A 21,867-nucleotide genomic window follows, 5' to 3' on the forward strand; every position below is an offset into this window, starting at 1 on the left:
CTGTAAAATACCTTTGAAAAGTATGCTTGTTTAGGCAAACTTAAAGGAAGATAATATACACCTTAGTCATCTTAAAGTCTTACTTTAGATTAAGCTGCAAATAGCCTCCTGCACCTTTTCTATACCATGCAGCAGTAACAGTAAAAAGGTTATTTTAAAATAAATATTGTTTATGGTCAGTTTGAAATGGCTGCCAAGCACCACCCACTGATGACATCACGATCTGGGCTGCATCTATGCACTCTGCTGAATAGCATTGAAAGTCTGTTGAATCCAATTAGTGAGTCTTTTCGTAACTAGTGAAGCCTTTAATGCAGCCCAGATTGTGATGTCATTAGTGGGCAGAACTGGATAGCCATTTAAAAAAAAATTGCTAATGTTTTTTATTTTCTGAAAGGCACTACACTTGTAATAGCTGGTTATTTATCAAGCTCCCCTAAACAGGTGAATTTGCACGTTTATGGGCACGCGATTAATTAGTGCTCTACTTGTAGTCTAGACCATAATGTTTAATTAAGCATTGTAATATAATGACATGTACATTCATTATTTGTTTTCCTATCCTATTTTGAAGAGCATAAATAAGCAGGGTCAAGACCATGGGGCTGATTTATTAACAGTTGAACGGACATGATCTGCTGTAGTGGATCATGTCCGCCCAAGATGGCTGAATGCCGACAGCATACGCTGTTGACATTTAACATTGCACAAGCAGTTCTGGTGAACTGCTTGTGCAATGCCGCCCCCTGCAGATTCGCAGCCACTAGCAGGGGGTGTCAATCAACCCGATCATATGAGATCAGGCAAATTGATGTCCGCAGCCTCAGAGGAGACATACAAGTTAAAGGGACACTGTACCCAAATTTTTTCTTTTGTAATTCAGAAAGAGCATGCAATTTTAAGCAACTTTCTAATTTACTCCTATTATCAATTTTTCTTCGTTCTCTTGCTATTATTATTTGAAAAAGAAGGCATCTAAGCTTTTTTTTGGTTTCAGTACTCTGGACAGCACTTTTTTATTGGTGGATGAATTTATCCACCAATCAGCAAGGACAACCCAGGTTTTTCACCAAAAATGGGCCGGCATCTAAACTTACATTCTTGCATTTCAAATAAAGATACCAAGAGAATGAAGAAAATTTGATAATAGGAGTAAATTAGAAAGTTGCTTAAAATTTCATGCTCAATCTGAATCACGAAAGAAAATTTTTGGGTACAGTGTCCCTTTAAGGAGCAGTGGTCTTAAGACTTCTGCAACTTAAAGGGACAGTAAAGTCAAAACTAAACTTTCATGATTCAGATAGGGCATGCAGTTTTAAACAACTTTCCAATTTACTTTTATCATCAAATTGTTTGTTCCCTTGGTGGTATTTTTGAAAAGCTAAACCTAGCTAGGCTCAAACTGATTTCTAAACAGTTGAAAACCACCTCCTAGCTCAGAACATTTTGAAAGTTTTTCACAGTTAGACTGTGCTAGTTCACATGTGTCATATAGATAACATTGTGCTCACTCCCGTGAATTTATTTAGGAGTCTTCACTGATTGACTACACTGCAGGTCTGTCAAAGGCACTTAGATAAGGAGGCTGTCTGCAAAGGCTTAGATACAAGTTAATCACAGAGGTAAAAAGCATATTTATATAACTGTGTTGGTTATGCAAAAATGGGGAATGGGTAATAAAGGGAGTATCTATCTTTTTAAATAAGAAACATTTTGGTGTAGACTGTCCCTTTAACTCCTGTTTCCGGTGAGCCTAAAGTTTTGCGCGGAAACAGGGGCATTCAGGGCCGTTCAGCCCTTAATAAATCAGCCCCCATAAATGCACTACTAGAGAGCTAAAGGGTAAATGATGACTACACACATTTGACTCTTGTCATTGGCTCACCAGATGTGTTCAGCTAGCTCCCAGTAGTGCATTCCTTAGCTATGTGTTTAGCCCTTTGCAGGGGTTAAACACATAATTTTATGCAAGCAAAGGTGAAATACAATCATTCTCTAACGCACTCTGTCCCTTTTATATCCATTTAATGATAGTGCCTATATGACATGTAATATGTCCCCGTGCAGTTATTGATACTATCACCAGGGGGTGGTTAGTTATGAAATCTATTTCAAATCTACTAAAACTTGTACCAAGATCAGATGTTGAAAATCCAAATGTTCTAAAATGTATTAATAAAAGATTCAAACAATTCAAAGATGGGGCTAAAATATTATTTTAAGGATCTGCTAGCTGTTGAGAAGAAAAAGCAATTAATGTCAACTAATAGCATTAAAATTTGAATCAATCTACTCCCTCTGAAAGTTCAGAAATCTTGTAGGAATTTGTGAAATTAATAAACTAAGGGCCAGATTATAAGTGGAGCACTAAATATTGCGTTCCTGAAACTGTTAGCACTCCACTTAGTAGTACCAGTGAACGCTGGGAAGCATTGCGCTCACAAGAGTGCGTTTCCATAGGCTCAAATCTCGTTCTCATGCCTGGACATACGGCATGAGATCCTCGAGCAGCAAATTGGGTAAGTAGCACAGTGATGGCAGCAGTTTGTATATATATATATGTATATGCTTACATACATATCTATTTATGTGTTAATGTGAGTATATACACTTATTAACACATAAATATATATATATATATATATATATATATATAATATATATATATATATATATATACATATATAAAAGTAAATACATACAGTATATATTTACAAATTGCTGCCATCGCTGTGATAATTTAGCACTCAGCATCTTAATTTATAAGATCATAACGCTCTATTCAAAAATGTAAAAGCCAAAGAATATTTCCATTGCTCATCAAATATTGTAATTCTGTCTTCACAAATGCTGTTGATGATGATGTCATATTTAAACGCTCCTGTGGTTTTTGGGAATCATTATTTGGCAAAACATCTACTTGAATTTGCCTGTGCCCTATTTTCAGTATTGGATATCATAGACATTTTCTTAAGCCACAATTTAAATATTTGCTTTTATAAATATGGCAACTGCTCACTCAGACCTAGATTTGGAGTTTGGCGTTAGCCGTGAAAACCAGCGTTAGAGGCTCCTAACGCTGGTTTTAGGCTACCGCCGGTATTTGGAGTCACTTAAAATAGGGTCTAACGCTCACTTTTCAGCCGCGACTTTTCCATACCGCAGATCCCCTTACGTAAATTGCGTATCCTATCTTTTCAATGGGATCTTTCTAACTCCGGTATTTCGAGTCGTTTCTGAAGTGAGCGTTAGACATCTAGCGACAAAACTCCAGCCGCAGGAAAAAAGTCAGTAGTTAAGAGCTTTCTGGGCTAACGCCGGTTTATAAAGCTCTTAACTACTGTACTCTAAAGTACACTAACACCCATAAACTACCTATGTACCCCTAAACCGAGACCCCCCCACATCGCCGACACTCGAATACATTTTTTTAACCCCTAATCTGCCGACCGCCACCTACGTTATCCTTATGTACCCCTAATCTGCTGCCCCTAACACCGCCGACCCCTGTATTATATTTATTAACCCCTAATCTGCCCCCTCAACGTCGCCTCCACCTGCCTACACTTATTAACCCCTAATCTGCCGACCGCAAAGCGCCGCCACCTACGTTATCCCTATGTACCCCTAATCTGCTGCCCCTAACACCGCCGACCCCTGTATTATATTTATTAACCCCTAATCTGCCCCCTCAACGTCGCCTCCACCTGTCTACACTTATTAACCCCTAATCTGCCGAGCGGACCTGAGCGCTACTATAATAAAGTTATTAACCCCTAATCCGCCTCACTAACCCTATAATAAATAGTATTAACCCCTAATCTGCCCTCCCTAACATCGCCGACACCTAACTTCAATTATTAACCCCTAATCTGCAGACCCAATCTGTATTAACCCCTAAAGCTAAGTCTAACCCTAACACTAACACCCCCCTAAATTAAATATAATTTAAATCTAACGAAATTAATTATCTCTTATTAAATAAATTATTCCTAGTTAAAGCTAAATACTTACCTGTAAAATAAATGCTAATATAGCTACAATATAAATTATAATTATATTATAGCTATTTTAGGATTAATATTTATTTTACAGGTAACTTTGTATTTATTTTAACCAGGTACAATAGCTATTAAATAGTTAAGAACTATTTAATAGCTAAAATAGTTAAAATAATTACAAATTTACCTGTAAAAGAAATCCTAACCTAAGTTACAATTAAACCTAACACTATGCTATCAATAAATTTATTAAATAAACTACCTACAATTACCTACAATTAACCTAACACTACACTATCAATAAATTAATTAAATACAATTCCTACAAATAAATACAATTAAATAAACTTGCTAAAGTACAAAAAATAAAAAAGAACTAAGTTACAAAAAATAAAAAAATATTTACAAACATAAGAAAAATATTACAACAATTTTAAACTAATTACACCTACTCTAAGCCCCCTAATAAAATAACAAAACCCCCCAAAATAAAAAAATGCCCTACCCTATTCTAAATAACTAAAGTTCAAAGCTCTTTTACCTTACCAGCCCTGAACAGGGCCCTTTGCGGGGCATGCCCCAAGAAGTTCAGCTCTTTTGCCTGTAAAAGAAAAAATACAATACCCAAGCCCCCCAACATTACAACCCACCACCCACATACCCCTAATCTAACCCAAACCCCCCTTAAATAAACCTAACACTAAGCCCCTGAAGATCTTCCTACCTTATCTTCACCTCACCGGGTTCAACGATCTGTCCAGAAGAGCTCCTCCGATGTCCTGATCCAAGCCCAAGCGGGGGGCTGAAGAGGTCCATGATCCGGATGAAGTCTTCATCCAAGCGGGAGCTGAAGAGGTACATGATCCGGATGAAGTCTTCTATCAACGGCATCTTCAATCTTCTTTCTTCCGGATCCATCTTGCAGACCTCCGACGCGGAACATCCTGCTGGCCCGACGGACTAACGACGAATGACGGTTCCTTTAAGGGACGTCATCCAAGATGGCGTCCCTCGAATTCCGATTGGCTGATAGGATTCTATCAGCCAATTGGAATTAAGGTAGGAATATTCAGAATCCAATCAGCCAATCAGATTGAGCTCGCATTCTATTGGCTGATCGGAACATCATGGACCTCTTCAGCTCCCGCTTGGATGAAGACTTCATCCGGATCATGGACCTCTTCAGCCCCCCGCTTGGGCTTGGATCAGGACATCGGAGGAGCTCTTCTGGACAGATCGTTGAACCCGGTGAGGTGAAGATAAGGTAGGAAGATCTTCAGGGGCTTAGTGTTAGGTTTATTTAAGGGGGGTTTGGGTTAGATTAGGGGTATGTGGGTGGTGGGTTGTAATGTTGGGGGGCTTGGGTATTGTATTTTTTCTTTTACAGGCAAAAGAGCTGAACTTCTTGGGGCATGCCCCACAAAGGGCCCTGTTCAGGGCTGGTAAGGTAAAAGAGCTTTGAACTTTAGTTATTTAGAATAGGGTAGGGCATTTTTTTTATTTTGGGGGGCTTTGTTATTTTATTAGGGGGCTTAGAGTAGGTGTAATTAGTTTAAAATTGTTGTAATAGTTTTCTTATGTTTGTAAATAGTTTTTTATTTTTTGTAACTTAGTTCTTTTTTATTTTTTGTACTTTAGCAAGTTTATTTAATTGTATTTATTTGTAGGAATTGTATTTAATTAATTTATTGATAGTGTAGTGTTAGGTTAATTGTAGGTAATTGTAGGTAGTTTATTTAATTAATTTATTGATAGCATAGTGTTAGGTTTAATTGTAACTTAGGTTAGGATTTCTTTTACAGGTAAATGTGTAATTATTTTAACTATTTTAGCTATTAAATAGTTCTTAACTATTTAATAACTATTGTACCTGGTTAAAATAAATACAAAGTTACCTGTAAAATAAATATTAATCCTAAAATAGCTATAATATAATTATAATTTATATTGTAGCTATATTAGGATTTATTTTACAGGTAAGTATTTAGCTTTAAATAGGAATAATTTATTTAATAAGAGATAATTAATTTCGTTAGATTTAAATTATATTTAATTTAGGGGGGTGTTAGTGTTAGGGTTAGACTTAGCTTTAGGGGTTAATACATTTATTAGAATAGCGGCGAGATTGGGTCGGCAGATTAGGGTTAATAATTGAAGTTAGGTGTCGGCGATGTTAGGGAGGGCAGATTAGGGGTTAATACTATTTATTATAGGGTTAGTGAGGCGGATTAGGGGTTAATAACTTTATTATAGTAGCGGTGCGGTCCGGTCGGCAGATTAGGGGTTAATAAGTGTAGGCAGGTGGAGGCGACGTTGTGGGGGGCAGATTAGGGGTTAATAAATATAATATAGTGGTCGGCGATGTTAGAGCAGCAGATTAGGGGTACATAGGGATAATGTAAGTAGCGGCGGTTTACGGAGCGGCAGATTAGGGGTTAATAATAATATGCAGGGGTCAGCGATAGCGGGGCTGGCAGATTAGGGGTTAATAAGTGTAAGGTTAGGGGTGTTTAGACTCGGGGTACATGTTAGGGTGTTAGGTGCAGACGTAGAAGTGTTTCCCCATATCAAACAATGGGGCTGCGTTAAGAGCTGAACGCGGCTTTTTTGCAGGTGTTAGGTGTTTTTTCAGCTCAAACAGCCCCATTGTTTCCTATGGGGGAATTGTGCACGAGCACGTTTTTGAGGCTGGCCGCTTGCGTAAGCAACTCTGGTATCGAGAGTTGAAGCTGCGTTAAAAATGCTCTACGCTCCTTTTTGTGGACTCTCAATACCAGAGTTATTTTTATGGTGCGGCCAGAAAAAAGCCGGCGTTAGTTTTTCGGGTCGTTACCGACAAAACTCCAAATCTAGCCGTCAGTTTGGCATCATGGCAAACTTTTGGAACACTGCACAATTTATAATTAAATAGGCTTTGTAAACTGAATGATATTTCTGATTTATGGGGTTGATCAATATCTTGCGCATGCTTTTTGCTGATAAAGACATCTGATTTTTTACAGTGTTGATTATAATCATAAAATGCTTTTGCCGATAATAACCTGGTTGCTCAAAATCGCTATCACTAGAAAACAACTCAAAATTGTTATTTGGTTTGTTAATATTTTAATATTTTAATAAAAAATAGAAATAATGGACACTGTTAAAGACAAACAAAATGGCAATATCATGACTTTATTAAATCAAGGTTTGAAGGATCCATACGTTTTTTGATGCCTTTTAATAGTGTGTATAGATACTAATAGGTAACATTTGTGTAATTAACCTTTTGTGCTCTAAAGTCATATAGGTATGTGTGTATGTCTCTAAGGGATGTGAACATAAGAATAACGGCTGTAAAGTGCTCCAACACGTGCACACTCATGAGCCTATTTAGCTATGCTCTTCAACAAAGAATGCAAAGAGAACACAATACATTTGATAACATAAGTAAATCGGAAAGATTTTTTTTAAATGTATGCTGTAGCTCTAGATAGAAAAAAATTGGGTTTTGTGACCTTTTAAAAACATAAACAAAATACTTTTTGCTATCCACAAACTTTGCAGCTTCTGAGCAGAACATGGTTAAGAGTGGTTGTTGTACGTAGTCACCAACCAATGACAATTTGCTACATCAAAGCTACAATGTCATTTTTAACCAGTATGTCCTTTAACCTCATGACCAAGTGTAACACTCAAAGAGCAAAAAACAAATAGTAAAATGATAGAGAGCACTTACAGTTAAAGTGCCTATTCTAAGGTTTTATTTGCAAATAAATCAAAATATCAAATAGTCTATCTTATATATTAACTTTAAATAATACATTTGCTTTATTTGAACAAGATTTTTCCGCTGCATTTCAATTTGTTTAAATAGCATAATAAATAGATAAATACAAATCAAGGGGGTATTGCTCTAAAGGGCAATCAACATAAAGAAGTGACTTCAGGAAAACATGCATTTTTTTGTATGATGCAAAAGATGAACAATATCTCCAAATAAGAATGTTACAGTACCCCCCTGAATTAAAAGGACAGTAAAGTCCAAATTATACTTTCATGATTCAGATAGGGCATGTAATTTTAAACAACTTTCTTATTTACTTTTATCATGAAATTTGCTTTGTTCTCTTGGTTTTCTTAGTTGAAAGCTAAACCTAGGTAGTCTCATATGCTTATTTCTAAGCCCTTAAAGGCCGCCTTTTATCTGAATGCATTTGACAGGTTTTTACAACTAGAGGGCGCTAGTTCATGTGTGCCATATAGATAATATTGTGCTAACGCCTGTGGATTTATTTAAGAGTCAGCACTGATTGGCTCAAATCCAAGTCTTTCAAAAGAACTGAAATAAGAGGCAGTCTGCAGAGGCTTAGATACAAGGTAATCGCAGAGATAAAAAGAATATTAATATAGCAAAATATATGCAAAATTGGAGAATGGTAAATAAAGGGATTATCTATCTTTTTAAGCAAGAACATTTTTGGTGTTCACTGTCCCTTTAACCTATAATAAAACTATAAAATAAATAATGTGTACATTTAATTGTATTATTTCCTTATATTCATATGCATACTGTACTTACAAAGAAAGCAATGCTTCTCCTATTTTGTGTAAGCCCTCCCAAGTAAAGTGTATAGTTATCTTAGGGCTGATCAAACAGTCTGGTGAAGAATGTGTGTTCTTGGAAATAAGCAATAGAAAGAATGGAAACATTTATTTATGTCAATCATAGGGACAGTACAGTACGGGCCCCTTGTTACCTTTTGCACTTATACAGATGCCCCCAGTGCAGTTGGTTTATATTAATCAAAGCTGTAACTAAAAGATCTTAAAACAACGTCTTACATCTGCTCTGAAAGAAACATGATACCGCTTCTTGCATGGCAATACATTCAAATCGAGTCCTTGATGTACAAGCATTCAAATTCATAAATATCTTATATTATATAGTTCAAGCATAGCTAATGCTCTATGGGTTTTTCATCTTGAAAAACAGCTTTTGAAGATTATGTTTTCTTTATCCAGTTTTCCAGCAGAATAAAATATTTCCTTCTCTAAACACTCATTTGTTACATTGTAAATCTGTGGATTAGTGAGGTACCTTTTTGTCCCAATTTGATATCAAAGAAGCATTGTAGCCAACTTTCTCCATTTTTTAAAATGTATTTCATTTTTTTGCGTCTGCCTTTTTTTTTAAAAAAGCTTATATTACTGTCCTGAATAAACCAACGTTTTGTAGATAGGGTTGTTAGGTGTTCAGAATTTAACTGAATAGTAAAGTAATTTGATTGGCACTTAGGTGATGAGGTCCAACCTAAGGCCTGATTTTAGCATATAGTTGTTGGGCTACTGGGCTGTAGGAGTAATCTGAGTGCTGGTTTTGGCATGTAAGTGGCAGGGGCTTTAGGCAGTGAGGTCAAATATATAGTTGGGTAATGATTCTACATACCTTTCACCAGTTTGCCATCTGGTTTTTAGTATTTTTGTGGAGGATAACTGGTAATCCTTTTAGTATTTGGGCTTGCAAATGTGTGTCCCTCTACACCAATTGTAAAATATGTGAATGTAACAACTATAGTGCTAGGGGCATCAACAGGGGGAAGAATAATCCTTTAAAGTCTGATCCTGAGGACAACCAATAAAAATGTTCTTAATAACACTCATGTACCCTGTACATTGTGTGTTGCAAGAGTATTTTCAGCCCTATAATAATAATAATTGAAAAGAGAAGAATCCCACCCATTCACCTATGAGACCACTTAGTTAAATCACTTTTAAAATATCTTATTCCATGATGCTCTAGATTTAGAAGTAATACAACACAGAGGACCATAGAGATGTGTTTTTCCCAGCAAATATTTCTTTAGTAGATTGTGTAACTTTCTAATGGACCAACAAAATCATTTTTATTCTTTTTGGATCCCAAAGCTTTCAAAACCTCACAACTCTCTTCTTCAGATGTAGATAATAGCTGTCTGAAAGGGAGAGGTTTATAAATCTTGTACATAAATACAAAGACAGTTTACAGGTAATTGGATTAGCACAAAGTCTGTCATCAAATTCAAAAACGTTGATGTTATTGGTCCATTAAAAAGTATCACAATCTACTAAAGCAACATTCTCTGTGGGACCAATATGGCAACAATTGCAGCAATATCTAAAAGGTGATATCTATCATAACACCTCTGATGTATTTAGTTTATTTTCTGCACTAGGAAATCTTCTGCTCCATAACCCTTCTTTACTAAATACTTCTGCTATGATATCAACACCACCTCAGTTATTGTAACACAAACATTGGCAGTTCCAGAAACCATTTGTTTTCGGGGGAGGGGCAAACAACTTCCTTGCAAGAACAATCTACTAAAGGAACGTTCTCTGTGTTACCAATATGGCAACAATTGCAGCCTTGCGCTGAGTATGTTTGCACCGTAACTACCTGGAAATTCTAACACCTAACGCATGCGCAATATCTACCAGTCAACTGTGATACTCCCCACTGCAATAACTAAATAAAATCTATTAACCCCTAATCCGCGAACGCCCACATCACAAAATATCAATTTAAACTATTAACTCCTAAAACGTCAACCCCCCACAACACAATATACCTAATAAAGGGATTAACCCCTAAACCGCCATCCCTCACAAAGCAAACTACTTAATAAATGTATTAACCCCTAATCCACCCCCACAACACAATAAACCTAATTTCACTATTAACCCCTAAACCGCCATCCCCCACAACGCAATAAACCTAATTACACTATGAACCCCTAAACCGTAATCCCCCCACAATGCAAATAACTAATTTAATCACTAAACCCCTAACCTAACACCCCATAAATTAACCCCAATTACATAAAATAAATAAATACTAAGTTAATATTAAAATAAAAAAACTAACATTACTTAAAAAAAAACCTAAGATTAAATTAATATAAATACATCTAAAATTACAAAAAATATAAAAGTCTAAAATTACAGAAAAAAAATAAACAAAATTATCAAAAATAAAAAATGTAAACCTATTCTAATACCCCTGTAAAATAAAAAAAGCCCCACACAAAATAAAACAACACCCCCTAATCTAACACTAAACTACCAATAGCCCTTAAAAGGGCCTTTTGTAGAGCATTGCCCTAAAGCGATCAGCTCTTTTACCTAAAAAATAAAAATGAACCCTTAACAGTAATCCCCCCAACCCACCAAACCCTCCAAAATAAAAAAATCAAAGATACCCATTGCCCCTAAAGGGGCATTTGTATGAGTATTGCCCTTAAAAGGGCAATCAGCTCTTTTGCAGCCCATTAGAATAAAAAAAATCCCTAATCTAAAAAAAAACACCCCAAAAAAAAAAAAACTAAGTCTAACCCCCAAGTCCGGCAGAGAAGGTGTTCTTCCAGGCAGTGAAGGTCACCTTCCAGGCGGCAACATCTTCATCCAGCTGATTTAAACAGTGAATAGGATTTCAGTAGCTCTTATCCTATTGGATGATTTTTAAAATTTCAGCCAATAGGAATGCAAGGTACCCCAAATATAAAACGGGTACCTTACATTCAATCTTCAGTGTGCAGCAGTGACAGCATAAAGAGGATCCTCCATGCTGGATGTCTCTTGCTCCGCGGCCTCCTCCACTCCGCCTTCACCCTGGAAGGAGATAGAAGAGGTCCTAGCGCTCTATGATGATGTCTCCGCCTGGAAGAAGACATTCACCACCTGGAAGAAGACTTTCTCTGCTGGACTTCAGGAATGGTAAGTACCTATTTTGGGGGTTAGACTTATGCTTTTTTTTTTTTTGGGGGGGGGGGTTATTTTTAGATTAGGGATTTTTTTTATTTTAATGGGCTGCAAAAGAGCTGATTTCCCTTTTAAGGACAATGCCCATATAAAAGCCCCCTTAGGGGCAATGGGTAGCTTAGATTTTTTTAGTGTTATTTTTTTTTTAATTTTGGGGCTTTGGTGGGTGGGGGGGTTTACTGTTAGGGGGACTTAGTATTTTTTTTTTAGGTAAAAGAACTCATCGCTTTAGGGCAATGCCCTACAAAAGGCCTTTTTTAGGGCTATTGGTAGTTTAGTGTTATATTAGGGGTTGTTTTTATTTTAGGGGGGTATTTTTATAGGGGTATTAGATTAGGTTTAAAATTTTTATTTTTGATAATTTTGTTTATTTTATTTTTTTCTGTAATTTTAGACTTTAATTTTTTGTAATTTTAGATGTATTTATTTTAATTTAACCTTAGGTTGTTTTTTAAGCAATGTTAGGTTTTTTTTTATTTTAATTTTAACTTAGTATTTTTTTTATTTTATGTAATTGGAGTTAATTTAGGGGGTGTTAGGTTAGGGGGCTTAGTGATTAAATTAGTTATTTGCGTTGTGGGGGGATGGTGGTTTAGGAGTTAATAGGTTAATTAGGTTTATTGCATTGTGGGGGGATGGGGGTTTAGGGGTTAATAGGTTAATTAGGTTTATTGCGATGTGGGGGTGGCAGTTTAGGGGTTAATAGTGTAAATAGGTTTATTGCCTTGTGGTTGGATAACGGTTCAGGGGTTAATAGTGTAATTAGATACTTTGCGATGTGGGAGGCATGTTAAGACTTTTACAGGCAATGTAAAAAATGATTTTATTTTCTTGGGCGCCAGCAGTTTCTAAACTACCGTAAGTCACTGGTGACTCCAGAAATGTGTATTTATGCACATTTCTGGACATCGCCAGTTTATCAGACTTACGGAAGGTTATGAACTCCCAGTGCCGTATATGTGATTCCCCGATGTGCAAGGTGAATTTACGGGTGACGCAGGTTTCAGCAGTTGTGCTGAAGCCTGCGACGCATATGTAATCTGGCCCCTGGAGATTTACAGAAGGCAAAAGGCAGAGTGGTTAGTTTCTGTGGCTGGGTGGAGTCAGGATAGGTAGAGGAGGGGTTAAAAGATTTCCATAGGAGGTGTGAAGAGGTTAGGGTGTGTGGGACTCACAATGCAGGAATAGATACTCAGAACAATATAAGTCTTTTTGAAAGCTTTACTGATTGATAAACAAATGAACATTTGGTAGTTCAGATAACAGAAAATGCAAGTTTGAACGTAGGCCTCATGCAAAGCACTAAAGTCCAATGCAAGTTTCAGAATACGTAAAGTAGTGTGCAGCAACTAAGTCCAAAAGACAGTGGTGCTTAAATTGAACAGTAATGGGTGAGGTTGTCACAGGATACCTGATAGGTACAGCAGACACAGCTAGTGAGAGGAAACCAGACACAGGTTTCTCAGCAGGCACAGAATACACAGCGGGTACTGTCGGTGAGACTGTCACAGGATACCAGATAGGTGCAGCAGGTAAAGCTGGTTTAAAGAGAGCTGTCACTGGTATGGTACACACAGGTTTCTCAGCAGGCACAGGACACCCAGCATGTACTGTTAATGAGACTGTCACAGTATACCAGATAGGTACAGCAGGCACAGCTGGTTTAAAGAAGGCACAGCTGGTTTATGTGAATCCTTATGTGTGAGTGTGTGTGTGTGTGTGTTTTAGTGTATTTTATTACCCTTACAACATTTCCAAGTTTAAATAGACACTTAAGAATAAAGTGCATATACGTTTTAGTTACTTGGTCAAAAATTGCACATGTCAAAGGAGGGGGGGGGGGGGGGGCCTGATCAATGGTTAAGTCAGCGGCCCCAAAATTTCTAGTGGCGGCCCTGGGTACAGGATACCCAGTGGGTACTATTGGAGAGACTGTCATGGGTTACCAGATAGGTACGGCAGGCACAGCTGGTTTAAGGTAGGCTGCCACTGGTATGGTAGACACAGGTTTCTCAGCAGGTACAGAACACCCAGCAGGTACTGTTAATGAGACTGTCACAGTATACCAGATAGGTACAGCAGGCACAGCTGGTTTAAAGAAGGCTGTCACTGGTATGGTAGACACAGGTTTCTCAGCAGGTACAGGATACCCAGTGGGTACTATTGGAGAGACTGTAATGGGTTACCAGATAGGTACAGCAGGCACAGCTGGTTTAAAGAAGGCTGTCACTGGTATGGTAGACACAGGTTTCTCAGCAGGTACAGAACACCCAGCAGGTACTGTTAATGAGACTGTCACAGTATACCAGATAGGTACAGCAGGCACAGCTGGTTTAAAGAAGGCTGTCACTGGTATGGTAGACACAGGTTTCTCAGCAGGTACAGGATACCCAGCGGGTACTATTGGAGAGACTGTCATGGGTTACCAGATAGGTACGGCAGGCACAGCTGGCTTAAGGTAGGCTGCCACTGGTATGGTAGACACAGGTTTCTCAGCAGGTACAGAACACCCAGCAGGTACCGTTAATGAGACTGTCACAGTATACCAGATAGGTACAGCAGGCACAGCTGGTTTAAAGAAGGCTGTCACTGGTATGGTAGACACGTGTTTCTCAGCAGGTACAGGATACCCAGTGGGTACTATTGGAGAGACTGTAATGGGTTACCAGATAGGTACAGCAGGCACAGCTGGCTTAAAGAAGGCTGTCACTGGTATGGTAGACAAGGGTTTCTCAGCAGGTACAGAACACCCAGCAGGTACTGTTAATGAGACTGTCACAGTATACTAGATAGGTACAGCAGGCACAGCTGGTTTCTCAGCAGGTACAGGATACCCAGCGGGTACTATTGGAGAGACTGTCATGGGTTACCAGATAGGTACAGCAGGCACAGCTGGTTTAAGGAAGGCTGCCACTGGTATGGTAGACACAGGTTTCTCAGCAGGTACAGAACACCCAGCAGGTACTGTTAATGAGACTGTCACAGTATACCAGATAGGTACAGCAGGCACATCTGGTTTAAAGAAGGCTGTCACTGGTATGGTAGACACAGGTTTCTCAGCAGGTACAGGATACCCAGCGGGTACTATTGGAGAGACTGTCATGGGTTACCAGATAGGTACGGCAGGCACAGCTGGTTTAAGGTAGGCTGCCACTGGTATGGTAGACACAGGTTTCTCAGCAGGTACAGAACACCCAGCAGGTACTGTTAATGAGACTGTCACAGTATACCAGATAGGTACAGCAGGCACAGCTGGTTTAAAGAAGGCTGTCACTGGTATGGTAGACACAGGTTTCTCAGCAGGTACAGAACACCCAGCAGGTACTATTGGAGAGACTGTCACAGTATACCAGATAGGTACAGCAGGCACAGCTGGTTTAAAGAAGGCTGTCACTGGTATGGTAGACACAGGTTTCTCAGCAGGTACAGAACACCCAGCAGGTACTGTTAATGAGACTGTCACAGTATACCAGATAGGTACAGCAGGCACAGCTGGTTTAAGGAAGGCTGCCACTGGTATGGTAGACACAGGTTTCTCAGCAGGTACAGGATACCCAGTGGGTACTGTTGGTGAGACTGTAATGAGTGAGCAGATAGGTACAGCTTCAGGGACAAGGTGAGAATACACAGGTATTAGGTTAGTCTGTTTGACTTTCAGGAACCAAAACATGGTGTCTGGAGCAAGGTGAGCATATGCCGGTTAAAGGTAAATATGCTTGGCCTCAGGAGCAAGGAGAGCTACACATATATCTGGTTAGTATGCTTATCTCTGGAACAAGGTGAGCATACACAGTTACAAGGTAAGTATGCTTATCTCTGGAGCAAGATAAGCATACGTAGGTACAAGGTAAGTATGCTTATCTCTGGAGCAAGGTGAGCATACACAGTTACAAGGTAAGTATGCTTATCTCTGGAGCAAGATAAGCATACGCAGGTACAAGGTAAGTATGCTTATCTCTGGAGCAAGGTGAGCATACGCAGGTACAAGGTAAGTATGCTTGGTCTCAGGAGCAAGGTGGCCATACACAGGTATCAGGTAAGCATGTTCGGTCTCTGAAGTCAGGAACAAGGTAAGTAAGGCAATTACTCAGCCCAGAGGAATGGGCTGAGTGAGCTTCTATAGGAACTCCCACACCTAAGGCATCCAGTTGGGAGTTCCTGTAATTAGGATGTGCCACATTTAAATCTAGGCTGCGCACCTAGAGGGCTACAGTAGCAGCTGCAGATAGGAGCAGGAAGGCCGGAGTCTTGGCGTCCCTCCACAAAGGATGCAGAGAAGGGAACAGCTATTCTCTGCGTTTGCTGAGACCAGAACGGCAGAACCTGGAGCTCCGGTAAGTACCCTCACAGGAGGTAAATGGAATAAATGATTTAAGAAATATTTCATCCCTTCTAACAGACCTTCCGCTATATAATTAATTAATTAAAATTTGTAAATACTTTTTTGGACTTGTTTTTCTATTCTTTTTCATTTTATTTAATTTATGTTTTTATCTTTCTTTTAAGGTACTAATACATTCATGTAAAATTACTTCTAAAATCTTTGTGACTACATCTTACCAAAAACTAACACACTGGATTTATTTTAATGATGTGGACAAATAATAGTAATATATAAAATGCTTATTTTTTTATTCTTTCATTTTCTCTTCCCAGAACATTGACCTGTGTCACAACATGCTAAGTTAAATTGCTTCAAATGGTAAAAGGACATAGAAAAATACAAAGGAACTGCTGCCACATTATTAAATAAACACCCCTCTTCACGCACTATCAGATTACTGACTAGTTTAGTTTACCTTTGTTTATTTGCTCAAACCTTTTAGCCTCAGGCTGTACCATTTGTCACATAAACATACAATGACCTAGGAAATCACTTTTACTGATGGTCATCCCTAGCTTACAAATAATAAATCCTTTAAGTAATAGATGTTCACAAAAAAAACATCCAGGTTAAACCTTTCTGCACATCACCAATTAAAGGGATAGAAAGGTCAACATTGAAATGTTCATGGGTGCATTTTAATTTTAAATACAAGCCTTTTTACAATATACTTTCATTAGCATAAATGCATGTATTAAAATTATTAATGCTTTAAAGAGGCATACACACATATGCTGTGAGTGTCCCGTGCATCAGCATTCAAACATCACATCTTCTCAGAGAATAAGCACTGGTTTGTATGACACAAATGAATTCTTCACTGGCATTATACACACCTGCACCAGCTCTCTGAGCCATCATGGTGTTTGAAGGTTGACCCTCTAGTCACATGTGACATATGTAAGTATGCTGCTGAAACAGTAATAACAATTACTAGAAGCATTTTTTGCTAATGTTAGCATATTGCAAACATCCTTCTATTTAAAACTGAAATGTATTCATGCACATTTCAATATTTCCCCTAAACCCCTCAAACTCACACCTCTTTTTTCAACAATGGATGAGGGTTTGGTGAGGAAGCATATTCAATAGAATATACTAACATTATTGAGTCCAACAAAAGTAAACGTGGTGACAAATATGGGCAAAAGGCAGAACAAAACCCTTATTTAGAGGCAATAAGCCCATATAACATCTTCAAAACATCATTAAACTTTGATTATAATATCTATTTATTTATCTATCTATCTATATGCATACAGCCTCATTCTCATATATGTAATATGCCTTTCAGCCTATATTTCCTTCTGACTACAGAGTGAGATGCCTGCCCCGACCTTTGCTTACCTCTTGATGCTAACTTGTATTTAGCTTTTCTGACAGTCATTAGTTTCTAAGATTCAAAATACAGATTGAGGTTAAAGAACCTATAAGCCACATCATTTAGGCTAAGACTGATTTTTCTTCCCCAGCTTCTCTCGCTATACAAATATCATTACAAGCTCATTTAATTTGTAAAGGTGGCACAGAGGTGACATACAGATAAGTTGAGTAAATCCATCTCCCTTCCTAATGTATCTGACAGATGTATCTGAATTGTAGGCTTCCTTGATAGAAAGATCTTCTGGAGATTGATAAAAATACAATGAAATTATTTTTGTTTGCAAACTTTTTCTGATCTAACTGCATCAAGGTCAGGACTATCATTGCTTAACTTCAAAGTACTCATCTCTCAGGGTTCTTAACTTGTTTGTCTTTTTATTAAAAATCTGTTCACTATCTGTTTCATTTCAGTGGGATCCATAGGTTATTCAGAAGATTTTAACATTGATTTATTAGCCATTGATTGTTTCATAGACCCAGAGACTGCCTATTCATAGAGAAAATCCATTACTTCAACTACTGGTTGACGGATTCCCTCTCACAGTTCTATACTACTTTAAACATAAATAAATAAATCAACATCCTTCTACTACATTGTATTTCTGAGTGCCTGATAGCGCTATGTCATGAAGCTGTATGTTTATATAGTCTTTCCAATCATGAATTGATTGACCTAAGGTAGCATAAGCATGAAAATTTAGAAAAGGTTTAATTCACCCATCCACTTCTCCTGCCAGAAAAATATTTATAAAAAAAGAAAGTTCCAGGAATTTGTTCTCTCTCGTTTTGATTTTTATCTCACATATTCCCAGAATCTAAAAACAAAACAGATCTTGACACATTATCTAAAACCTTTGATCCCAAAGAAATGAACAAAAACATCCTTGACAAGTATTCTTAGACAATTTAGCTGATTGTGAGGAATAAGAAACTCTCTTCAAAACAGCTTCAACTGCCATCAAATGTAATCTTAGGTTGCTGCAAGGTAGTGTTCTGTTATAATAAAATGACTTTACATTACTTCTTAGCTACAAGTTTTAAAATCCATTCATAATGGTCATTTGGCTAGTCATTTAGGACTTGAAGGGACCGTAAAGTCAAAATGACACAATCGAAGTAACATGTAATTTTAAACATCTTTCTATTGTATTTCTATTATCAAATCTTTTGTTCTCCTGAAATCCTTTTTTTAAAAGCATAAGTTAGTTGGCTTAGGGAACTAGCTAGTGATTAGTGCCAGCACATATATGCCTCTTGTCATTGGCTTACCCTAGGTCACAGTAGTACATAATAATAGAAAAGGTACCAGAATCTTGGCAGGATCACAGGGTTTATAACTGGCTACAGAATTAAAACATTTATTTTTAATCTTTTTTTTTTTGCTTTCAAGCTATTGAAATTAATAGGACTGCTGCAAATTTACATTCATCTTGGGAGAACAACAATTTATAATTGATTGCTCTAAAAAGGGTAAAACCAATACTGAATTTAGTGTGTGTGTGTGTGGGGGGGTTAATTCAGGAATAGTGTAACAGTACATGTTTAACATAGACTAAACCATAAAGTCATTTTGTTTTAAGTTTTTGGATCAAAATACAGGCGATATCCTATGTAACCTGCATTTGAAAATTGCGTAAAATATATATATATACTTTATAGCCCTTTCCAGTAAAATACATTAATATAATAACCCTTATTAAACAGTTTTATTATTCTTTATATAAAAAAATATTTATAACTGAAAGTGTATTTATGAGTGTAATAGATTTGTTTAATGTATTTATTTTTTAGCCCTTACACCTTACTCTAGGGAGCTGATTTATCAAGCAGTCAAGCTGCTTATTGCGCGCGAGCCTTCAGGCTTGCTGGAAACATAAGTTAAGAAGCAGCAGTCATAAGACCGCTGCTCCTTAACTCGTCCGCCACCTCTGAGGTGGGGAACAGCAATAATCCCGATCAGATACGATTAGGATGATTGACACCCCCTGCTAGCTGCCGGTTGGCTGCAAATGTGCCAGGGGGCGGTATTGCACCAGCAGTTCACAAGGAATGCTTTTGCAATGATAAATTGCGAAAGTGTATGCTGCCGGCATTTATCGATGTTGGACGGACATGATCCGCTACAGTGGTTTATGTTCATCAGCACATTGATAAATCGGCCCCTAGGTCTTCATGCTCGCTATTCCGGTGAGCGCAATTTTTGTTTCAACTTGTAATATGTGCGCTAGTTAGCACAGTTGTGATATTGCTTATCGTGTCCCGCGCTAACATTAGCAGGCTACTTGTAATCTAGCCCAATGTCAGAATTGCCAATTAGACTCACTCACTTTTCACTCATGAAGAGACCCATGAGAAATCCAGGGGTGGTGAAAACCTACAAATTAAAAAAAATATTGCAATCTCAGCACTTATATTTTGAACGTAATTTAGTGAATGTGATCCTCTACATTTGGTACCAAGCTTGAAGTTATACTAACTCACTATTCTCTTTACATTTTCAAATAAAACTTCCAAGTTAATCTATTTTGAAAGAGACATGTAACCCATTCACTACTGTAGCTCTGCATTTCTTTCAACTGCCAGCTGATTCTATGTAGAGGTTCCCAGCTGAATCAATTTACAAGACTCAGTGTCACTGGAGTTCCAAACACACAATAAAACAATTATTTAAAGCATTCTTTAAGGAACAAAGTGAAAATAATTTCTTTGTAAGCAATGGTAAGTGCTACAGGGCTTTTTTTTTAGTAAACTGCATGGACTCATTAGCAAATGTAATGTTCAGAGGGGAAAATGTGTTTCAGTATGCTCTGTAGCCTGCGGGGTTTCTAATTTCAGGTGCTCGGTGGTCTTCCTTAATTATTTTGGTTTCCAATCTATTGTTCTCTGTAAAGTATACATTACTTAAATACTGATTTAAAACGTAAGCCTTGTGAAGAAATAGGAATTTAAAGAAAAGGAAGTTAATGAATGATAATCTTTTCCCATCTATTAAAGTGTCTTAGGGTGTTTTGTAATATAAGCTCATCTAAGTCAAGGAACCAAAAGTATAAAAAATGTTGTTTTTAAATAGAACACTTTCAACTGCTTACCTTGAAGCAAAGTTGCCAAATTTTGAAAAAATAAATAAAAAATTCCAGAGATAGAACAATAAAATTAGCATGTTATAGGAGTATAAGACAAAATACAGTTTAGAAATATTAAATATTTTATTACCAGTTCATAAAAACATATATTTTATTTTATTACTCTGTTGTTCTAATGCATATTTCGGGAATAGTCACAATATACAAACAAATATATACACAGGACCTTTAAAGATCACATAACTGATTCCCACAGTCTAATATAAAGACTGTGGAAATCACAAATTACAATACCCCAAGGCAGATTTTTACAATACTGGACAGGCAAAGATCGGGACCGTCCCAGGAAGGAAGGGGCATTTGTAAAGTATGTCAAAGTGATGGTAAATTCTAGCATTTAAAAAAAAACTATAGGATTTCCCATCACTAAAAATAAAGCGGACATTCATTCATTCATCATTTTGTTTTTTTAAGCGATGAATGAAGATCTTTTATTTTAAAGATGGCATTTTTGAAACACTAGAATTTACTATCACTTTAAAATTGATTGCCATATATATTGAACTCTTGTTTTAATTTATTGTATAGATCTAATAAACAAGAGAAGACATTTATCAGCACACTTTCCTCAAATTTATATAAGAAGGGTTGTTTTTAGTACCATATTTTGGCCACAGAATGTTAACTTATCTACCTTCGCAAGGCAAACTCTATCGGTGAATAAGGCCCTAAAATTCAAAGTTTCTCCAGCTTGGAGAGAAATTGTAGTTCAGACTTCACAAAGGCTGAACTCAATGAAAAAGAGCGGAACTCTCCAGCACTGTGAAATCTCTCTCATTTATGTATGTGTGGCAAAGAAAAGCCCAGTGCAATATAGCACTTCATGAAATGAAAGTTTTGTTACACTTACACTTTGTGCATCATATTTTATATTAATATACATTTCAAATTGTTTCCTTTCAGTATTATTGCATTTGAGCTTTGCAGTTTCTCATTTATATTTTAATACATTTAGATTTAGATCTAGCATTGATTTTACACATTCTGATTATGCTTCGAAAGTTTCTGTGTAACTTAGGATTATACTTTGTATATTTATCTGTATCTTTTACAAAATACATTACAATTTCAGAAACTGGGAGGGACAGGGCAGTTCCCTGGACTGTACAGGGGAGTACCCAGTGTATGTCTGAAGCTGTCTCACCAGTCTTGTGACATTTTGTAAGCAGTTTACACA

This window comes from Bombina bombina, chromosome 5, assembly GCF_027579735.1.
Source record: "Bombina bombina isolate aBomBom1 chromosome 5, aBomBom1.pri, whole genome shotgun sequence".
Lineage (NCBI taxonomy): Eukaryota > Metazoa > Chordata > Amphibia > Anura > Bombinatoridae > Bombina > Bombina bombina.